Genomic DNA, 24,223 nt, shown 5'->3' on the forward strand with positions numbered 1-24,223 from the left:
GAGGAAGAGAAAATGATTTGATGATCAAGCTTGTTGATCATTGAAAAATGGGTGATATGACCTCTATTTGTAAGGAACAAGAAGGGTTGAAGAATTAAGAAAAGATAAGAATTCGAATTGGAATAATACTCTTGCGATAAACAGCAGTTTTTGCGGTTTTTGTTTTTATCATATCTTTTGATCCATAAATCTAAATAAGATAAATAATATGCCGTTGGAAAGCTGTTGAAGTCTACTTTCTAATTCAATTAAAATCAGACTAAAATATTTTGTACAATAAATTATATAGCCAAAATAGTAGGACGGTGTCAGTTTTGGATAGAGTTTAATATTTCATTAATATCTTTTCCGTTATAGCTCGGAATTGATATTATAATATATCATTGGAAAGATAATTTCAAGGGATATCCAACCATATAAGATTTTGGATTAAAAAAATGAGGCACGAAAATGATATCTGACTATCTTTGAACGTCTTTCAATTCGAATAGAATTAGCTTAGGACTTTCAAAAAGAAAAGTTTTATTCAATTTTAAACTCTTTAATCTTATCTTTTCAAAAAGGATAATTAAAATCTTTTAGAAACTTATAAAAGCTTCCAATTAATCCTAATTGGTTTAGGAATGGGATTAAATCCAATGGACCCTCCACATGATGATTGGGTCGTAGGTAAGGTGGGCTTAGGTTCGGTTTGACCTAAGTTTAGTATTTTGGCCATAACTTATTCGTTATAACTCGGATTTGGGCTTATAATATATCGTTGGAAAGATCTTTTCAAGCCCCATACAACTATTCAATAAGTGGACCCAGATTATGGACCAAAATAAACCAGTATAAATGTTTTTATAAAGAGGACACGAAATGAATGATTTTAAGGGACACGAAATGAATTATTTTTTGTTTAAAGGCAAGAAAAGAGGAAAATAAGTGATGTTTTGGGTAAATGGACTAGGAATTGGGTTTTTTATGAAATGAATTTGGATTGAATAGGGATTTAAGCACTCCAAAGATTAAATACTCAACCCGACCAATAATGGCGGTGAAAGGTTGTTCATCATCGGGTTTGGTTTTGGGGAGACAATTTTATGTGTCTACAATAAGGTTTCTTGACAAGTTCATGAATCAAGATTCTAAGAGAGGATGTCTTTCCATGTTTCATGGTATTACGCTCAGTAAAACTCAATGCCTTCAAAATCTAATAGAGTTGAGTTATATGGATAATGTACCTTATGCTTTTGCAAAAGGGTCCATTATATGTGCCATGATATGTACAAATCAAGATGTTACATATGACTTGTGCATGTGTAGCAGGTTTCAAATAAATTCAGAATAAGCATACTGAAAGTTGCTTAGAACAGATCCTTGAATACTTGAGAAGCACTAAAGGAATGTTCCTAGTTTATGGTGTTAAGAGTGAACAAGTTGTCAAAAGGTTATACGGATGCAAGTTTTCTAAACAGGCAAGATGAATTTAGATGTTGATCTAGATACATTTTGTGTCTGAATGGAGAAGTACAATAAGCGTGAAAAGTTCAAAGCAGAATGCTGTCGCATACTTAATGTCAGAATATGTGTGTTTTAGCTACAGTAGGAGTAGTTAAGGAGGAAGTTTAGATCAAACTATCCTGTGACTAAAAGGATACCTTTGCCAAACAAAGGAGCCAGGTTCACATCACAAATCCAAACGAATAGATATGAGATATCACCTCAATTACGAGATCAATGACAAGCGGGATGTCGTGACCTGCAAAGTTTTATTATGAGTGAGAAATCACTAAACCTCTGCCATAGACTAAGATTTGAGGGTCATATTAAAGAGTTGGATTGAAGAAAGTTATGTAATTTAAGTTGTGTATGTTTTGAGAAAGCATATTACATAAGGAACGCCTTAATTTGTAGAATTGTGTTTAAAATAGAAATTATTATTGCTCTTATTTAATTATGGTTTTGGAATTAAATAAAATGTCCAAAATAATTATGAATTAATGGGCTCATCAGGTTGATGACCTGGTGAATGAAACCCCACAGGTGAACAAAATTCATATATTATTCAAGTTCCTAGTTCGAAATCATTAAATTGGACATAAATGATTTTAATAAATGGACTAGCATGTAAGATTGATTGGATAGCGCAGTTTCATGGACTATAGGGGAATAGTGATTCTCGGTCAAGCACTTGGATATATGATGAGTCTATTTTATATATATTTTTATTCCCCGTCCCACGGTCATATTTGTGCTTATTTGAGCTCTGCGGAGCTATTTTTATTACTAATATACGTTTTCTAGTGTTTTTGTAGAGTTGGTATTATTTTGTAGGAATTTGCAAAATTGTGATAATTCCTGAGCTTATTAAGCCACTACAAAGATATTGGAGTTTAATCGTATTTTATGACCAAATATTTTAAGCCTAAGACCGATTTAAAGAATTTGGTTCGGTGATTAAGGGCTCAATTAAGCGAAGAGGTCTAAATTAACATCATGACCAAGTTATGTCCAAAAGAGGAAATTGGGCTCTGTAGGCGTCGTTCGAAGTGCGCCTACGTAAAAGCATGTGGTGAATATACTTGGCAATCATAGGAAGTGGGAATTGACATATACGATTAGGGACAAGGAAAGTAGGGAGCCGCCAACAAGTTTTTAAGGAACTTGTAAACCATTCACGGATCATAAAAGGCAACCACGAATAAAGGGACAACGAAGGCAACAACGATTGACCCGTGAAGGTTACACCCCATTCATAATCCATGAGATTACTAACTCCATATGGTTTGGAACCAAGAAAGGAGGATCGGGGATGATGGTACGAAGTGAGTCATGGAGTCACATTCGCCCGTATTGGCCTCTACTCGATTCTTATAGTGAAAAGTGATTTCTGCGATCTCAAAGGCATACAAACAAAAATTCAATTTGCTCCAAACTATTATTAAGCTAAATTGGTTGAATATTAATGCAACACATAATTCTAAAATATCGTGATCACTTCAATTAAGCAACAAGATTAAAAAGGAACCTAAACCGGTCGTCCAAATTATCTTATTAGGCGTGATTTTCAATTACATATTTCCTTTAACATGCAATATGGTGATCATAAAAAATAATATAATAAAAACAACATTAATATTGGAAGCAATTTAACAATAATAGTGTTAGTTAAATTAAATAATAATAATAACCTAATCATGATACTAGCAACAAGAATAATAAGAGTAATTAAGTGATTAATTACTCACTTTCCGCGTTTCCTTGAATTGCTACATCATGAATAAACTGTTAGTAACTTCAATAAAAAAAATATAAATCAAATAAAAATTAAATTAAATAAATTTAGATTTGATTTTGGTCCAAACCCTCAATTATTTATACCTTTCACGCCTTTGATTTAATTATAGAACTTTGGGTTAAGTATGAACTCCTTGGAGTGCTTAAGGGAAGTATTTTGGAAGAATAGGGAGGTTAGTGTTTAGGCTTAAAGTGGGAGAAGAGAATGATATGATGATCAAGCTTGTTGATGATTTGAAAAAAGGGGGAGATATGACCTCTATTTATAGAGAAAAAAGAGGGTCGAAGAATCAAGAAAAGATAAGAATTCGAATCGGATAAAACTCTTGCGATAGACAGCAGTTTTGCGGTTTTTGTTTTTATCATATCTTTTGATCCAGAAATCGGAATAAGATGATTAAGATATCGTTGGAAAGATATTGAAGTCTACTTTCTAACCCAAATAAAATCAGATTAAAATATTTTTAATAATAAAAGATATGGCCGAAATAGTGAGACGGTGTCAGTTTTGGATAGAGTTTGACATTTTATTCATATCTTTTCCGTTATAGCTCGGAATTGATATTATAATATATCATTGGAAATATAGTTTCAAGGTCTATCAAACCATATAAAATTTGGATAAAAAATATGAGTCACGAAAATAATATCTTTCTATCTTTGAACGTCTTTTAATTCGAATAGAATTAGGACTTTAAAAAAAAAGGAGTTTTATTCAATTTCAAACTCTTTAATCTTATCTTTTTAAAACAGATAATTAAGATCTTTTAGAAACTTATAGAAGCTTCCAATTAAACCTAATTGGTTTAGGAATGGGATTAAATAATTTTGACCCTCCACATGATCATTGGGTCGTAGGTAAGGTGGGCTTAGGTTCGGTTTGGGCTCAGTTTATTATTTTGGCCATAACTTATTCGTTATAACTCAGATTTGGGCTTATAATTTATCGTTGGAAAGCTCTTTTAAATCCCCATCCAACTATTCAATCATTGGACCCAGATTATGGACTAAAATAAACAGGATTAAATGTTTTTATAAAAAGGACACGAAATGAATGATTTTAATGGACACGAAATTAATTATTTTGGGTTTAAAGGCACGAAAAGAGGAAAGTAAGTTATGGTTTGGGGAAATGGGATAGAATTTGGGTTGGTTTATGAAATGGAAATATGGATTTAAGCACTCCAAGATTAAATACTCAACCCGACCAATAATGGCGGTGAAAGGTTGTTCATCATCGGGTTTGGTTTGGGGAGACATTTTTAGGTGTCTACAGGCTCAAAGCTTGAGAAGTCCAATACCAAGGAGAACACTCAAGCCCGCACGTGAAGAAGCCCAGCACGCTCTTCTAGATAGACGGGCCTGATCGGGTGAGGCCCAGCCCGGCCAGGTGAAGGATTACTTCAGCTAATGGGCTTATGCATTCTTGGACTTTGGCGGCTTATGTTTATTTGTTTCCTTGTTTTAGTGAGAGTTGGAGGCTTGGACTTTCCTTATAAAAGGAGTAGTTTTACGTAGGTTAGGAGTGTAGCTCTGATTAATTAGTTTTAGTTTTCTTTTCGTGAGTTTTAGTTTAGTTTTAGATTAGTTTTAAGTTTAGTTTTCTTTTCTCTTTCTCTCTCTAACTTCTCTCTCCCCTCTTAATTAAACTCTTAGAATTATATCTCCCTTATTTTCTCTCTCTAAACTCTTAATTTATGCAATTTTATATTTCTTTCTTTTGGTACTATGTCTTCTCTCCTTTATTACTTATTTTCTTTGCTTTGATCCTTATCATGTCTCCTTTAATTGCTTTGTTTAGTTTATATTTAATTATGTGTGAGTAATTTAATTCTAGGGTTTTGGGGAATCCATAATTAATATGAAGGGATAATTTTTTATTGTTGATTATTGATATTGCATGATAATTTCTTATTGAATTGTTTTAACGCTTTACAGCCATATAATGAATTGAGCAGATGTGATTTGCTTGTAAAAGTATAGCAATATTGAATTGATGAATCGAGCAGATGTTAATTTAATATTAAAGGCTATTTTCAATAGGAACTTAGATCTAGTAAATTTCGAGAGCCTGTTAGATCTATGTTGATTAATAAATTGCGAGAGCCTGTTAATCATGTTATTTGTGCAATGTTAATTATTGGTTGTTATGTTTAATCCGGGAATATTAATTATTGGTGAACCTGTGACCCTAGGCCTTTTATTATTGATTTCTACCTACTCTTAATCTCCTTAGTTTAGTTCCTTTTAATAACAACAATTTTGGTTACTTAATAGTCTAGATTATATTAATTAATTAGGAATAGAAATACTTGTTTCTCTGTGGATTCGACCCTACTTCCCTATCTACACAGTTAGTGGATTTAGGTATTATTTTTTATTAGGTGATGACGACTTTAGCCTGTCAATATACATGAATGATGCATGATCAAACTATTAACCTACCTTGAATTTCAAGTTTAGAGCTTCCGAATATATTAGTGGATTCCTTTGACATGAGTGGAACATTGATTTCATTCAATGTATGTTTATGACTGTGGTACACTCAAACGTCTACCCGTAACTGGAGATTTTAAAGGGTGTTTCCTGGTTATTTCAAAAGTTGAGTGGGAGCCTTGTTGCCACAAGATTGGATTGAGTCTGCCTATTTAATTAGGAAATGTGTCATGGCCGCTTGAAGAGGGAGAATTCAGAAAATACGTGGCCACGTTCAAATGCATTACTCAGTAATCATTTGGTTTTATTATTCTAACTTAGATTTTGAGAAATGATTTGTAGATTAATATGATCTCGACATGTGATGCAATCATATTATGAAATTGACACATATTTACTTAAGGAATTTGAATATTGCACACTTGTCTCAGACAAGTGGGATATTGAAGGATTTATGTCTACATTGTATGCAATTACTAGATATATAAATGGATCAAATTATGGAGATAAATTAATTTCGGATATTTGGGTCGTCGTTTTATCATAGCTAGAGGTACTAATCATCTTTGGACTAGTAAAATAGGCCAAAGCCCAATTTGACGGATCCTATAAGGTCACACAAAGGGTCTATATCGAGCACGAGAGGACGAGGCCCATGATGGGCCTCATCCCCTATAGTGATCGTCCATATGGAGTAAGGTAAGAGGGTTTTTGGCTTCCTAATCTCCTCCTCCCTTGCGCCGGTTGTAGTGGTTTGTGGAGGTAGGTTAGTCCATTAAAGGTGGTGATCGTGGTTTTCCTCTTTCACTCGACCAATCTAGTATTTGTAGACGTCTTGTTCGAAGTTCGTGGACTAAGTAGAGGAGAAATGCTTGGGGCTCTATTCTCTCCTTGATTTGTCAATTAATTGCTACGTGGAATTCACGCTTCAAGGTATGATTATGTTCCTTGTGTGTTATGCATGCGATCTTGGGATTAGATTCTTGATTGAATATGATTCATGATTTTCCGCTTTATAGTACCTATAAACTCCTACAACAGTAAGTCAAACAAGTAGCTTTAGTTTGTAACAGTTAGATGTCATACCTTGGTTGTTGCTTTAGAAGCTTGCCATAGCAACTCCTTATATGCAAGCCCATTCCATTTTTGCTTAAAGTTGTTCCAAAAATGTATCCAATGGAATCTTAGCTTTAGCTTTTGGCACAACAACTCTAAATGCTTCAAGTAGTCTCTGCATAAATGAACAACATATTAAGGTTAACTAAACTCACTTGAAACAAGTACAAAAATAAAAAGGAGAAAGAGCAATGAGATGGTTACTTTATGTCAATCTAACATGAAACTATAACCATGTCCATCTACTGTCCCAAGAGCAAAAGCCAATAAGTCCAGAAATCATATCCATGAATCTGTCATCTCAACCTCAACAACACGCCAAGCAAAGGGATAATTTTGATGTTCCCATCAAATGGTACTGCAACTAAACAAATTCCTGGATATTCTCCAGTTAGATGAAACCCATTTAATCCTATCAAAGGCCTACATCTCATTTGAAACCCTTCCATGACAAGTTTCAATAAAATCAACATCTTTTGAAGAATTGGTGGTGGTCTATTTGTCACACATCCATGTTGCCATACTTCCCTCATTGTACTTCTTAATGAGACCAACATAGTCCCAAATAGCCTTATACTGCCCCACCCCATCACCATACAACATTAACTTTGATCTAGCCTTAGCATACCACAATTTGTAATAACCACAGAACACTCCTATCTCCCTCAACACTCTCTCACCAAAACCATTTGTGATATGAAAATCTGGGTCACTTCTCCAATCCTCAAGGTATTTTTTAGCCAAATATTGTGTAAAAACCTTCCTATTCCTTTCATCGGTTCTACAGGTGTGCTCAAGCCTTATTCTTGTGATCAAAATTATGTCTTCCAACCTTTTCTTTTTCCCTAAAACTTTCAAGTTACAGAGTACTTCTCCACAAGTACAAGCTTGCTTCTTAGATCTTTTAGGATCCCAAGGGCACTTGTACCTTTGATTGTAGTAAGTGGTCACTACTTTCTCCCATTATGAAGAAAGTATTAATCATACTTGTTCTCAACAGCATGCTGCCTAAGTGCTTTTCGAAAGATGTCAACAGATGCAAACCTTAAACCCAATCTCAACCTAATTAAATGGTTAAAATTAGTTTCTACATTGAATACAGGACATTTTTCTCCCTCATCATCTAATCCATCTAGGCTACTGAAAGGAATGGTGTCCTTCGAACAAGTGTACTATTCCGTTAGTGGGTTCAGAATTATTAGAAAGCTAATATATTCAGTGAGGTCAAGTGATCGGAATGCCTGGGTGGAGGCCGCTTCCGATCAGTAATATTAATGAATAATTAATATTACAGCTTCATCTTGACTGAACCCTTCGGGTCACACCCACGCATTCAACAAACCGAAACGACGAATTAATTCGGAAGGAATTAATGAGTCGACCGAGTAATATCTATTTAGACGTCGGAAATTCGAGCTTAAAGCGTCGAAACCGAGCGTCGGAAGTCGAGTCGAAAAATAGTGAAAGACGAGACGAGAAATAGTAATAAATCAACAAAAGACCAAAATACCCCTAGCATCGGAATGCCCAAGCAAACCGAGTGCTAAGGGCGTATGGCCTAGCATGGTGGCTAGCATGCGCACCAAGCCGAGCCTAGGCTGGCTGGTGCGTGCTAGCGCATCCATGCTAGCATCGCAAGGCTAGGCGCTGCCTAGTGCGTGCTAGCATGCTAGGCACAGCCTTGTGCGCGCAATGGCTAGCAAGCCATGCCGCAACAAGCTGCAGCAGCTAGCACGCTAGGCGCGCCAGCTCGCCACAGCTAGCAGCAGCATGGCTAGGCCATTGCTTGCTGCCTAGCAACGCTGGCCAAGGCACAAGGCCAGCAGCAGCCCGCACAAGCATGCTGGGCTTGCTGGCCAGCAGCGCCTGGCAGCCCGCATGCGAGTGCTGGGCCTGCTGGGCTTGCTGGGCGTGGCTGCCACGGACAGCAGCACATGGCAGCCCACCTTGGCTGCCTTGGTGCCCAAGGGTGTGTGCCATGTGGCTTGTGGTCCTTGAGTGTGTGTGGAGTGAGGTGGCCGGTTATGGGAGAGGGAGTGGGGAGCAAGTTTGGTCCCCCCCTTCTCCAAGTGGTCCTCACCTAACCACTCACATGAGCTTGCCACTTGTTGATTTATTACTAGCTTGATTATTAATTTTATTTTAGCTTTAAAATAAAATGGAAAAATCATACTATCCCACATTGATGGGAGAGTAAATGATACTCCCATCATTTCCTATAAATACCCAAGTATGGGCATTGGGAATGATGCTTGAGTAAGAGTTGAAAAAGGCATCACAATTAGTGAAAACCTTTAAACTCAATATAATTATTCGGGTTTTATTGGTCGGGTCTTGCTAACCCCAAGACATTGGACCTATTCGGTTTTGTTGGTGCGGGTGGACTTCGTTGGAGGTCTCCGTGTGAGCGGGACTTGAAGCTTTCAAGTAAGAGCTCATTTTGGAGCGAAGCACGCGTCAAAGGTAACTAGCTTATCTTAATCTTGTGATTAATTTAATTATGTTTATGGTTTTATTTATTGCGAGTGCGGTCTTGTTTTTGGGTTTGTTTCCGCGGTGAGTCAGACTCACCAAACCCCAACAGCTACCAGGTTCTTTTAAATAATATTTAACCTCATCATCTAAATTTAACCTAAGCTCAAGATCTTTATTAAGCCTTGTTGCACTCCTAGCGAGCCTTGTTGAAACTTCAGCTGCATTCCCTAGTGAACTGTTAACTTCTTCAAGTATTTACTCCCTTTAACCCCCAAAAAACAAATCTTCATCCACATGTTCCTCTAAATCTTTTTCCTGTAAAGGATCATCAAACTCACTGCCTTCCTCTTATTTTACTTTAATTACATAGTTAGGATTAAAACACTTCCCTTTCCCCTTATCCTTACTATTTCCCTTCCCCTTTATCCTTACTGATGCACTCTCCCTTTCCTTTAGTAGCTATATGCTTCTTCTTCTTTGAAGAATATCAAGCTAAGGGCTGGTAACTTTTTTCTCAGAAGCTAAAGGCAACTCCACCTCTTGACTACCTGTTGCTGGCTCTACATAAGCTAAATTTGCCACTTATTACTAATGCCATCTAACTGCATCTAACCCATTCAAGTACTCTCACTTTGTAATTACTAATGATTCTTCTAGTTTACCAAGAACACTTGGTGAAGAAGTAGAGGATTAAGGTATCAATCTTCTTCTAATTGGTAGTTTTGACCTGACATCATGTTTGGGAAGCTTGAATTTAGGGTTTGATGAGGCTATATGTTTTTCTTTTTTGATAGACAGGTGGGGTGATTGGTTTTTAGTAGGGTATTTTGAGGAAGGTGGTTTAGCTGGTGATGATAAGGATTTTTTATTAACATTGGGTGTTTCTCCACCACCTACCAATATTATATAAGATTCCACAGGCCCACATTTAACTTTTCCCAATTTGTTTGACTTGTCTATGTATTTTAAAAGGTCTTCCACATTATTGTCTTTTCCCAAACCTCCTACATCATATCTTGTATTCCCAAATTTCACTTTAAAGTTTCTCATCACAAACTTATTTAAGAAACTCTGAAATTTCTAGTACTCACTTGGCCTTGTAAAAGCATACTCCCTCTAGTTCAATAAATAATGTTATGCCTAGTTTCAAACTTCTTCCCATACCACATACACATACCAATAAAGGCAAGAACTTTAACTTCTACAACCTTGTGTTTATGAACTCGGTTTACCAGCAACACACCAAATTCACAATTTACTATTAATTTAATGCATGTATTGATGTAAACAAACAATCAATTAAAAATTACTCAAATAAACAAATAATTTCAATAATACAATTCACACTTTGTATACTCCAACAATCAATTAATAATTCTATGTCAAAATCCATGCTTAGCACACCAATTTCAACAACATCAAAACTACCCACTTAGCAATACATATTAATTGAATAATGCAATTAATTTTCCAATTACTACCGCAAGTTAATACCACTTTGTAAATTACTACCGCAAATTAAAAAAGTTTTGAATTACTACCGCAATTTTTTTTTAAGATGTTGCGATTACTACCAAACCCCCATTACATCCAGCTATGATGTCATTTTATCACTTTAACCCATGGTTAAAGCTCTTAACCATGGTCAAATATGGGTTAAAGCCCTTAACCATGACGTCATTATATCCCTAACCCATTTTCTTTTTTTTTTTTGGGGGGGGGGGGGGGGGGGGGCTGGTTAAAGCCCTTAACCATGGTCAAACATGGGTTAAAGGGATATAATGACGTCATAGTTGGGTTTAATGGGGGTTTGATAGTAATCGCAACATCTTAAAATTTTTTGCGGTAGTAATTCACAACTTTTTTAATTTGCGGTAGTAATTTACAACGTGGTATTAACTTGCGGTAGTAATTGGCAAATTATCCTAATCAATAAATAAATTAGGCTTACCTACCCAGATCCAATTATGTGAGTTATTGTAAAATATTTCTTTTGGGGTCCTCCTCCTTCAATGGTCAATGTTCCCACCTTCATTGCTTGCATCACTATCTGCTCAATTTAGTAAAGAAAATATTTTTTGTCAAACCACTCAACACTCTTAGAGTCTTCGTCAATGGAGTTCAAAAGTCAGAGTAAAGAAGAGAGAAAGAGTATGAGAGTGAAAAAAGGAGCGAAATTGGGTTAGGTTAGGGGGGGTACCCATGTGTTAGTTTTTTTTTTTTTTTTTTTTTGTGGTTAAATTGCTTAACCATGGGTTAAACGTGAGTTAGTGACATCATTAAGGATTCAAATTGGAGGCTGGTAGTAAAATAAAAATTTTATTAAGTTTTTATAATAGTAAGTCACAAATTTTTTATTTCAATACGCGGTAGTCATTGGAAAATTTTCCCCACATATTTGTAGTGATGGAGAAGTCTTTGGGATGGAAAACTTGGTGTTTTTTCTTTCACGGAACATGTGGCAGCAAATAAAAATTCAAAGAATAGAGTTGCAGGCACTATTGAGACTAAGGCTTTATAGTTAATAACTAAATCTACCATCATATCGATGTTAATTGATTAAATGCTTCCAACAATCACGTCAAAGTGGCCATTAGGAGCATGCAAGGAAATATGGATACAACAGGATAATGCTAGACCTCATATCAGTCCAAATGACACAAAATCCTTAGAAGCTACAACTAAGGATGGGTTTCAATATCAAGCTTATTAACCAACCAGCACAAAGTCCATACTTGAATATTCTTAATTTGGGATTTTTTTTCAAGCTGTTTCAGTCACTGCAGTATAAAAATTTCCGAGAACAATTAAAGTGTTAATTGGAGCAGATGAAAATGTATATAATGCATATGATCCAAAGTATTTGAATCACACTTGGCTGCACATTCAATATTGTATGCTTGAAATACTTCAGATAATTGGAGGAAATGGTTATAAAAACCCTCACAAGGGAAAGAAAAGGTGGAAAGAATGGGACTTCTTCCTATTCAAATTGAAGTACCAACTGAATTGATGCTTCAAGGTCAAATTTTCTTAGATAAGGGACTTATTGATGTCAATATTACTCACCATGGTAATAATGAACACAATATTACTCAAGGGAATTAAGATCAAAGTTGAAATTAATGACATTTTGAGAGCTTTACTAGTAGAAGAATGATAAATTGAAAGCAACTGCATTTTTTGGGAGGTTACAAGTTCAAATCATGCTTGATTGAAAAAACATTAACTATATTTTGGGGGTTGTAAATTCAGGTCATTTTTGTTGTTAAACTTGACTAAAGGATTTAATTACATGATGTTAGCTAGATAAGTATTTGTACATGCATGACTTTTTTCTTGGATAATCACATGTGCATTTCAAATTTTAATTCAATGTTAGTATTAGTCCAAGTATACTGTAAGTAGATCATGGTAGTCTTTTGCAAATGTAAGTGGTATTAGTATGAATGGAGAATAACTTTATATTAGTTAAAATAATTTTAACTCATTTCTTTAAATGATCATATTCCAGGGTAGGGCATGCATGTATCTAACAATATTTATTTCTCAAATATGGCTGATGACGTAATGCATACATAATAAATTACATTAGTTATTATATTGAGGGGTTTAAAAGATTATACCAGGAGCAACATTATTATCATAATTATAAGGAGATTGAGTAGCATCTGAGTCATAATTATCAGGAGTTTGAGTGGCATCCAAGTCATAATTATCAGGAGTTTGAGTGGCATCTGATTCACAATTATCAAGAGTTTGAGTGGCATCAGAGTCATAAATTATCCGGAGTATGAATGGCATTTGAGTCATCTACAAGGGAAGTTACAGGTTCAAACCGAGTCTCTTTGGGTACATAGCTCACTTGTCTTTTCTCTCCAGTGTTCCAATTAAGTTTGGTATTTCAAGAACCTCAAATCCCTCTAAATTTTGAACTTGATTGGATGGAGTATAAGGAGGGATTTAATGTGGAGAATGTATGGGGATAACACCATCTTCATCACTTGAACTTTCAAGATGGTTTGCTTTTCTTTGCTTTTTACGCTTTGCACGTACCTCTTTATCAAATTATGTGTGTGAATAAAAAAAAACATCTTGTGCACAACGATGGCTCTTTGGGATGCATTCTTCAAAATCATGTAACAATTTATCACTTTCATCAGAGTATATAGGTATTTTTCCACTTCTTCTTTGCTTAACATACTCATCATCCGTTTTAGAAGATAGGTCATCGCTGTAATGATACCCTATGGGAAATATATCCATGTAATCCCCCACAATTTTGTAATTATTATAATTACATTTTATTATTAGTTATATGATTATTTTACGATAATTATATAATTTTATAAATATTTTGAAAATAATAAATTAAATTTAAGGTATGTAGCCATTACTAACTATTGACAATAATCTTTTTACCCATACAAACTAAGAGCCTATTCTAAGTTAACTCAAAGCCCAACCTTACACCTTAATTTTTTTTTGTAAGCTTTGGTATATATTTGGGCCTAAACAAGTTATCCTAATTATATTTGGATTAGGAAACCCTCAAACCCATTTGTTATTGTTTATACCCACCTAAAATCTTCCCCCTTATTTCCCCTCCAATCTCACCTAAAACCTCACCCCCTGACAAACTATTTTGTTGCTTTTCCTCTTCTTCCTATTCACACATCAACTAGCAAAAATAAATAAATAAACACCGCTACCCTATACAACGCCATTGCTGCCGACGACCACCACCACCACCGACAACCTTAGCTGCTGCCCCAAACATTCGGTTTCCTCAAGTCCCTTTCTCTTCTATCTTTCACTCTTTCTTGTTTAAATTCCTTTAAAGCTTCAATCTTTATATAAATTTTTCCTTGATTATTAATTATTATGATGTGATGATGTATATGAATTATAAAAGATTGTAAATTTATGAGTTTTACTATGTTTAATTTAGTGACTAAAATTTCCAATTTATTTAACGGGTTTTTCACCATATGCCCCTGAGTTTTTTTTTATTCACCATATGCCCCTGAACTTTTTTAAATTCATCATATACCCTCGTTTTTTCACAAAAATACACCATATACTCATGATGACTAATGATTGTTTATTTTGTCAAATCATTAGAGTTAATTATGAACCGAAACCACCCTAAATATATTTCCCAACCCCCGAAACCACCCACATTCCTTTTCCGACCCCCAAAACCACCCTAAATTTTCTTTTTCTCATCCTAAAAATCAATCATATGGATATGGTTATAGAGTTTCGGAGTGGTTTCAGGGGCTGGAAAAAGGAGAAGAGTGGTTTTGGGATGAGGGGGAGAAATCTAAGGTGATTTCGAGTTATATTTAACTAAATTTCACTCATCTTATTTTTATTAGGGGTATATAGTGAATTACTGTAACAAAATAGGGGTATATGGTGAATTTGAAAATTTTCATGGGTATATGATAAATTAACAAAAAAACTCAAGGGTATGTGGTGAAAAAACCATTTATTTAATTAAGAAAATAAGGGTTTAAAACTTGATTTTTATGGTTTTAGGGCTTAAAAACCTGTTAGTCCAGTTACTTAGATATATTGATTATGTTATGTTAAAATTATAATTTTGATGATTAAAATTAAATTTTCAGATTTGTTAAAGTTTTAATTTTGGGTTTTATTTGAGGTATTTCATCACTTCGTGATTTTAATTTCTACAAATAATTGTTGGGGTCATTTTGTATGTTTGAAGCATTGGATTTTGAAGATTAGTTTTAATATTAAATTTTTATATTTTTGTTTCTTATTTTGAAACCTCTAATTACATTGAATTGGTGAATTTTTTAGGTTTAAAGTCTATTAACTTAATATGTACGGATTTTTCACCAAATACCCCTGTGTTTTTTGTTTATTCACCATATACCCATGAAAAATTTTGAATTTACTTTATACCCCTAAGTTATTACAATAATTCACAATATACCTCTTACTAAAACAAAATGAGTGGAATTTGATTAATTATATATAGAAACCACCTTAGATCTTTTCCCCCATCCTCGAAACCACTTTTCCCCATTATCTAATCCCTGAAACCACTCCAAATTTCCGTAACCATAACCGTATGAATGATTTTAGGGATGAGAAAAGGAAATTTGGAGTGGTTTTGGGGTGGGTAAAAGAAATTTGGATGATTTCGGAGGTAGGGGAATGTAGTTAGGGTGAATTTGGGTTATAATTAACCCTAATGATTTAAAAAGTTACAAATCATTAGTCATTAAGGGTATATGGTATATTTTTGTGAAAACTCGGGGGTATATAATGAATTTTAAAAAGTTCATGGGTATATGGTGAATAAACAAAAAAACTCAGGGGTATATGATGAAAAACCCGTAATATATAATGTAGATAGTTTCAAATATTACTACAATTTTAAGATTTCATGTATAAAGTAAATTTTTAGATTTTTTATAAAGCTTTAAACTTGCTGTAATTTCATGTACAAGGGTGTATTTTAAGGTTTTATGAAGGAAATTTAAAGAACTATATATAAGCTTTTTATTTTAATTAAAGGGGATGTTTTAAAGTGTTGTTTATTTGGATTTTGAAGGTTTAAAAGTAAGTTAGTATTGCTGTAAATTTTGTTGCTTGGGTATTAATAGAAATCTTATTGTTTGGTTTAGGAAATGATTTTATCGAAGGTGATTTCTAGTTGGTAAAGTGGCAATACCAATTCGTTTCTCAAGGTACGTACAAGTTGCGAAACCTTGCTTAGCATGATCAGGGATGTATCGAGAACTTAGTATCATGTATAGAGAAGAATGGGCTTAATTGTTTGGTTATACACTGTGATTTCCGCATATTCTTTATGAGGCATGTTTGAGATATAAGTATATGAGTATGGTTGTGGGTGATGTATAAGTAATTGTCTTATCAATTGGATATGTTATGATTAATTAAAGGTTATGGATTATTGGTTGTCTATAAGTGGATTTAATTTTGATAATGGCTCCATGAGGTTAATTTTTAATACTCTTTCATGATTAATTATGATTTGATTAGAGGGAGTTTATTAAAGTCTTATAAGACGAGGTTTAGTATTTGAAGTGTCCTATGCACTTAAGGTGTTTATACACAGAGGTAGTTAAAGGATTCAATCCTAAATATTGTTTGGCACTAATAAATCAAGAATTGAATTAAAAATTTGGGATGCTTGGAATGATGTGATATTTGATTGATTATTGTTTTGCATATGAGTCATCACCAATTCTAAACTTGTGAATCACATAAAGTGCAAGATGGATGAGCAATAAAACTATAGATTTGTGCACATCTAGGGTATTTACAATCAGGGGTTGGGGTTCAAGGGGTATTAACCGTGTACTTTCTAGAGGCCGACTGATCTACGAGTCTCTTCTTTACAAATACTTTTTAAAAACTATAAGGATTTAGATGAGATCTCATACTAGCTATGGTCACGGAGTCACGCCCGTGGTCATTGGATGTTTATTGATGTTTCCGAAAGGAGGCATGGGGTTTTTCTTTTATTGATGTTCCAAATGGAGCATAGGAGGACAACCTTGTCTTTTACTTAATCTGATGAATAAAATGAAATGATTTATCTATTATTAATTAGTGAGGTATTAGTAATGTAAACAATTGAATCATGTGTTTGAGTATATAATTAAGTTATATTTGATGATTGATTATTATTAGCATATTAGAAATTTCTTATTATTTTTCTTCATAGCTTGTATGTACTCAGCGTTGCTGATTGCATGCCTTTGTGTGTCTTTCTTTGGTCATGGCCTTCGCCTTTCAATGACCCTGTAATGATCCAATTTTTACACTTTTAATATTGGGGAGCAGACTTATAACAGGTGTTTACATTGCATCAAGGTGGTGGGATTTTGAGTGGAGAGCTGGTTATTGTTCGCTGTTTATTTCTTTTCATAAGTTTGAATTTATTTAAACTCTTGTTTTATTTATTTACTACTTTTATTGAGTTTTGAATAAGGGCCTTAATGGTTCCAACTTGTAACACTTAATTTGGTTTTATTCGTTTGTTTTGAAACTTCTTTATAACTGAGTTAGTTTTTCCGCTGCTAAATTCTGAATTAGCCTTAACGTTTGAACACGCGACGGTAGCCCGTCAGTAATTCTTTTGCATTTTATTAAAGGTATTTACAATTTAAAGAGAGAATTATTGGGGTGTTACAATTCAATTCGACTTTTTCACCATATACCACAGAATTTTACGTTTATTCACCATTTAACACCAAAAATTTTCAAATTCACCATATAACCTTCATTTTTTATGAAAATGTCACAACATGTCATTAGTGAATAACAAACGTCAACACAGTTAGCCATAAAGGCTAATAATGCCACGTGGCCACGTATAATTAGTTTGCCTTTTAAATTATTTAATTTTAAAATAATTATTTTATTAATTATCAAGAAATTAAAAAAAATAAACCCAGCCACCCACGTCCCCCCAGCCAGCCACTACGCTAGCATAGAAGCCGACCAGAACAGCTATACTGGTACAAAATCTGACCAAAGTTCTAACAACAGTGCGAAATCATACCACAACCCTCGACAATTATCCTCCCCCTTCCCTTGAACAACCATGCACAACCCCTATATCTGTCGAAAAACCCTCACCTAACCAACGACCGACGCTCAAACCCCAATCCCCCGCGTCAGCGAACCTAATTCGCCCCTGAGGTTCCATCTCCACCCCGCAAACTAACACCACGTACGCTAAAACCCTAAACCAAGATATAGGGTTTTGATTACAGTGTATTAGGGTTTTGGGTGGTGGTATTTGGTAAGTTGGGCGGCGATGACGTGCGTGTGAAGGCTTGGGCTGCCGACGAAGGTATTTCGGGTTGGTAGCTAGGTTCATACTATGAGAGGGGAATAAGGCTAAGGTGGTGGTTAGGGAATTTGGCTAAGGTAGTGGTTTAGTCAGGGTTGTCGTTGACAAGGGAGGGGGATGGTCGTCGGTCGCCGGAAAGTGGACCATGCATTGGCCAGCCGAGGGTGGGGGTCGGGGCTGGGCTGAGCTGGGGGCGGTGGTGGATAAATTTGTGGTGTTTTTTTTAATTTTTTAAAAGTTAATTAAATAAATAAATAATATTAATAATCACCAATTACAAGCTGACACGTGGCATAATTAACGTTAATAACTAACTTCGTTAACGACAAAGGCATGTTGTGAGATTTTAATAAAATTGAAGGTTATATGGTGAATTTGAAAATTTTTGGTGGTATATGGTGAATTAACATTAAACTCAGTGGTATATGGTGAAAAAGCCGTATTCAACTCCACCTACTTTGCAATTAGAGCCTGCAACAGAAGGAGTTTCACAATTTAATTCAAAAATTATTTTCATTGTTCATACTTTAACTATGAAACTCATAAAAACTCTAATAATTAGGGGGAATAAAAAGGCACAACTACTATGACAAAAGGCAAAACACTTTCAAAAGTTAAAAATAAAAGCATCAATACGCATCAAAATTACTCCCTCAATTGTTTGGGTTATATAGACAAGAACATGGATACTAGCATACTAAAGTAGTACATACTTGTAATAAATTAAACAAATATTAGCAAAAAAAAATACATTAATCTTAATACCACAATTTTTACAAAAAATTAAATACAATACAATATTTATTTGCTCTATAATAATAATAATAATAATAATAATAATAATAATAATAATAATAATAATAATAATAATAATAATAATAATAATAATAATAATAATAATAATAATAATAATAATAATAATAATAATAATAATAATAATAATAATAATAATAATAATAATAATAATAATAATAATAATAATAATAATAATAATAATAATAATAATAATAATAATAATAATAATAATAATAATAATAATAATAATAATAATAATAATAATAATAATAATAATAATAATAATAATAATAATAATAATAATAATAATAATAAAAATAATAATAAAAGTTACAAATAAAACAAAAATAACCAATTATAAGTGCATTCCAATCAACATCTCTCACAAGCATTTCATCGAACATATTATATACGAAGTACATCTTTCATACGGCCACACTTTGAGTAGAAATACCCAAAAGAAAACCCAATAGGAGAATGCCCACCAAATTGCACAACCAACCCATAAGCCATTACCCCATACTCAACGCCATTTGAATACATTACCAATTATATATTCACGATAGTTCATGGTCAAAGTTTTAAAAGCTTGACCCATATATTTGTAATGGGGAAAAAATAAAGGACAAAAAGAGTAACAAAGAAGGAAGGGAAAAAAATAAAGCCTTTGTAATGTAATCCTACATCATGACATGGTTTCACCTTCTTTATTTTCTATTTATTGTTCCTTCTGAATCTTTCAACCTAATGTAAGTCCAAGACTTCTACTTAATGAAATTCTAAGCTTTATAGAGTAAGGATATTATCAATTCGTTTTATAATATTATCAACCAATTTCATAATGCATGGTTGATTGAGATGTTCAGAATTATCTGAAAAAATCAAGGCGAGTAAGACTGGAATTTTATGCATTGGTTAATTGAGATGTTCATAATTATCTGAAAAAATCAAGGCGAGTAAGGCTGGAATTTTATGCATAGAATAGCAGTGTATGATTCTGTAATTTCTAAATTTGGCAATATTTATTTATTTGTTCACTTTCATGAAAGTCAAACTAACATGAAATTAACCCTAGACTATTAATTATATTGAATTTCAAAATAATAAAAAATATATTATAATAATAAAGCAGCCCAATTCACTCATTATGTACAAAATTATTAAGCAATGATTTGTTCAAGAGAGGTAGAAAGAAATATTCAAACTTCCACAAATCAAACATAAATTAATGGTACACAATTCGAATAACATTTGGTATGACCAAAATTTACCCTTTCATTTTAACCTGCATAATGCTTCATTTCAAAAATCACCCAAATAGCGTGAAACCGATTTAATAGCTACCAAATAACAATCAAACCATCCAACAACTGTTCTTCAAAAACTAAATTAGCGAAAACGATCCCTATAATTTTGCAGAAAAAACCCAGTTTAAAATTAAATCACATTTCTTTGCAAAAATCAAATTAAAAACTGCAAATCTCATGCAAAATACGCCCATGATAGCAATTGAGTCATTCCCCTTAAAATTTGGGAAAAATCAATTACCCTTATGTTATATATTCTAACATAATCACGCTCAACATAAATAAGCTCGTGAAATCAATTACCAAGCTCACCCCAACACGCTCCAAGGTTAAAATTTAGGGGGAAAATAGCAATCGCTTAGAAAACCTAAAATTTAGAAAATAGAGAGAAAGAAACTAACTGAGAGTTGAAATTAGCGCGACCGGAGGAGGAGAAATAAGGGAATCGCTTAGAAGCATAGTAGAATTGACAATCACCATTGATGGACTTTCTTCGAATTCGTAACCCAATTCTACAAAATAATCAAATTGCACATTTATTTGATTCCATTTTCTTTTCCTCTTAAATGAGATAACTAATAAATTACAATCATTGAATACTACGTAATCAAAACATACTAAATATCTCCATTGAAGATAAATGGTCCCTTTACAGCAAAATAAGCACCCACTTCATTAGTTAAAAAATCCAGTCCACTAAATTGTTAAGAATGATCAAGTGAACTTTGATTACCTAAATATCTTGAGATATCCCCCTTTTTATACAATAACAAATGATTAATTAAATTGTTGTTGCAAATTGCAAAAACTGGGATCTAATTATATCATATAATCCACCAACAAATAGTTTGATTATAATACTATAGCAACATGAGAACATCAATTATTATTACAAATATGATATACTTCTTTGCATGCAACAATATCATTTTTTTAATTGAAGCTCATATCACACCAATTACAAGATGAAATTATATTACTCCATTTTTAAACACCTAATTAATTAACCCATCATGACCACTAAAAAAAATCTAAAATTTACAGAAACAGTACAACAAATTATAATTAAAGGAACCCAATTGAGAATCAATCAAATACTTGAAAATTAAAAGCAATAAAAAGAAAATCAAGAACAAGTCCATAAGAAATTAATTTGATTAATAGAAATTTTAAGAGGATATAATTTAACTGAGAAAGAACATCTTGAGCAAGTGCTAAAGGGGTATCAAAGAATGTCAATGTCAAACTTGCACATTCTTACTAAGCTACCAGAGCACAAAAAAAAAAAAAAAAAAAAAAAAAAAAAAAAAAATCCCAACCATTATTGGACCCCATCATCGTCTCAACTCCAAAATTCACAATTTCACAGTAAAAAAATGCAGAAATTAAAGAAAATCATCAACAACTTTCACGCCAAAAAAAAAAAAAAAAAAAAAAAAACGATCGAAGCATATCTCAAATTGGGAAGAAACACTAGTAGAAAAAAATTAAAAAGGCACCCCTTTATTGCCACCGGTTCAGTCCAAACCTGGTGGCAAAAAGGGGCTAAAAAATTGGCGGGTTTATGAACCTGTAAAAAAGGCACCGATTCAATTCAAATCGATGGAAAAATCATAAAGCCCACCGGTTTGAACCGGTGCTGAGCCTTTTATCAAAAAAAAAAAAAAAACGCTCTCCACTCAAACCCTATTTCATTCTCCACCAAACTCTTTCTCGCCGCTTCTCACTCTCTCTCTCTCTCATCCCTTTCTCTTTCTTCCCTCTTTCTTTGATTTTTCATTCTCATCTCCTCTTTCTATCATTCTGTTTCTCTGATCTATCAAACCCTTTCTCTTTCTCTTTCAATCTTTCATCTCCTCTTTCTCTCGTTATCCTTTTCTCTGATTTTTTGGGTTTGATTATTTGAGGCTAGTGTTAAATGCCTTGTTTTTTTGGGTTTTATTGTTGTAATATTGTTCGAAATTTGGGTTTTTATTGATTTTTATTGGTTTTTTTTTTGGTTAATTGATTTTTGAAATGTTTTGCGTTTAATTGATTTACGAAATTTTTGGGTTTAATTGATTTTTCTGGGTTTTTTCGAAATATTTTTTGGTTAATTGATTTTCCGGGCTATATGTTAATTGATTTTTCTGGGTTTTCTTCAAATTTTTTTTAGTTTAATCCACCAAGAACGCATGCATCAGCAAGATAGGGTATAATCGATTTTGTTTTTAGCTTATTTGATTTTTTTTTTATTTTAATCGATTTTAATTCGATTTTTTTTATTTTAATCGATTTTTGAAGCGATATTTTTTTTTAATCGATTTTAATTCGTTTTTTTTATTTTCTGGGTTTTGAACTTATTTTTGATTTTTTGGTTTGTTTTAATCGATGTTTTAACTTATTTTAATTCTTATTTTTTTTTATTTTCTGGGATTTTAAACTTATTTTAATCAGTTTTTTTTTTTGTTATTTTAATCGATTTAAATTCGAATTTTTTCTGGGTTTTTAACCGATTTTCGATTTTGTTTTTATCTGGGTTTTTTTGTTATTCGATTCGATTTTTTAATTTATGGTTTTTTTTCGCAGCTAATTTAGTTTAAATTCGATTTTTTTTTTTGGGTTTTTTTTGTTATTCGATTTATTTTTTATTTTTTGTTTTTTTTTTTCGCAGCTAATTCAGTTTAATCGATTCATTTTGGATGTTTTAATTGGCGCAGGTATACTATTGCTTTGCAAGCCCAAATACCGCACATAATCGAAGAATCAAGAGTATTGATTTAGATGTTGTAAATTGTTTTTTGATTTATTTTGTAGTTTATTTTATTTATATGTTGTAATTGACAATTTTATAGATCTAAATTGTAATTTTTTTTTATTATATACTGTAAATTTTCGATTATATTGAATGATAGTTGATTTATATTTTTTTGTTCTTCTTTATTTTAGATTTTTAGTCATTATAATTTTTTAGTGAATAAAGACAAAAAAAAAAAAAAAAAAAAAAAAAGATTTTTTGGGCTTTTTTGACACCGGTTAACCGATGCCAAAAACTTTGAAATAATTTTTTGTGGGCTTTTATGGCACCGGTTAACCTGACCAATTTCGATTTTTGCCACCGGTTTGAACCGGTGGCTTTTTCATCCACTAAATGGCACCCCCCACATTGGCACTAGTTCAAACCGGTGGCATTGAGGGGTTTTGAACCGGTGCCAATTTCCTTTTTTCACTTAGTGAAACAGAAAGAGAAAATTAGGTGATACACAGTAGATAAATTTCAACTAAACAAAACCCTAAAAGCTAAACTAAAAAAATTAAGAGCGAACCTCAAAAGCCGCTTCAAAGGAGGAGAGATAGCTAAGAAGGCACTTCATTCAGAGTGCGCACTTCAATCAAGAGGAAAGATGGAGCATACCGTATAAGAGGAAAAAAGCAACTCAAAGGTGAAGAAATCAAATGAATGGTAAAGAGTAAAATCAGGGGAACAAAGGATTAGGGTTTAAATTAATGTTGATTGAAGAAGCGAAAATTGGGGAAAATGCTAGGATATGCATGGGTGGGAGGCAGGCGTTAGGATTAGGATAAGGATTCGACAATTGAACATCAACTGGGTTGTGTAGCTATTGGAGATGATGTGAGGATGCTTAGGAGAGTGGGGATGAGAAGAGAAAAAGCAAGAGAGAGAAATGGGATAACCCAAAAAGGCCAAACTAACCCTGGCGAAAAAAAAAGGAATGAAGTACACATGTAGTCAGTCACATGAATGGATACTTACAAAAATTAAAACTTTACATGGAGCTCCAACCAAAAGCACATACTCTAGGTAATGGTTACAATAATGTTCACTTGTTTAAATAAAAAAAGATTAAAATTGAAAAAATTACCTTAGAGTTGATCTTAAAGAACAATTTTGAAGCAGAAATCAAAGTTGTCCTATCTTTTTCAAGCTCTCGCTCAAATTTTCTCTCTC

The 24,223-nt window shown here is 33.2% G+C and overlaps 1 long non-coding RNA gene across 5 annotated transcripts; it reads right to left on the reverse strand.

The window, feature by feature from the left end:
- Window positions 1-1,362: 1,362 nt before the first annotated feature.
- On the reverse strand, window positions 1,363-23,978 carry LOC145642746 (uncharacterized). 5 transcript variants are annotated; one of them, XR_014115716.1, is made up of 6 exons: window positions 23,580-23,978; window positions 20,676-20,786; window positions 11,265-11,359; window positions 6,805-6,949; window positions 3,234-3,254; window positions 1,363-1,744 (listed from the first exon to the last, which is right to left on the reverse strand). It is a non-coding gene; the product is annotated as an uncharacterized LOC145642746 (long non-coding RNA). The 5 variants fall into 5 exon arrangements; XR_014115719.1 differs by having other exon boundaries at window positions 3,234-6,949; window positions 11,261-11,359; XR_014115717.1 differs by lacking the exons at window positions 20,676-20,786; window positions 23,580-23,978 and having other exon boundaries at window positions 11,265-12,854.
- Window positions 23,979-24,223: the final 245 nt, after the last annotated feature.

This window comes from Chenopodium album, chromosome 1, assembly GCF_948465745.1.
Source record: "Chenopodium album chromosome 1, dcCheAlbu1.1, whole genome shotgun sequence".
In the NCBI taxonomy this organism is placed as follows: Eukaryota; Viridiplantae; Streptophyta; class Magnoliopsida; order Caryophyllales; family Amaranthaceae; genus Chenopodium; species Chenopodium album.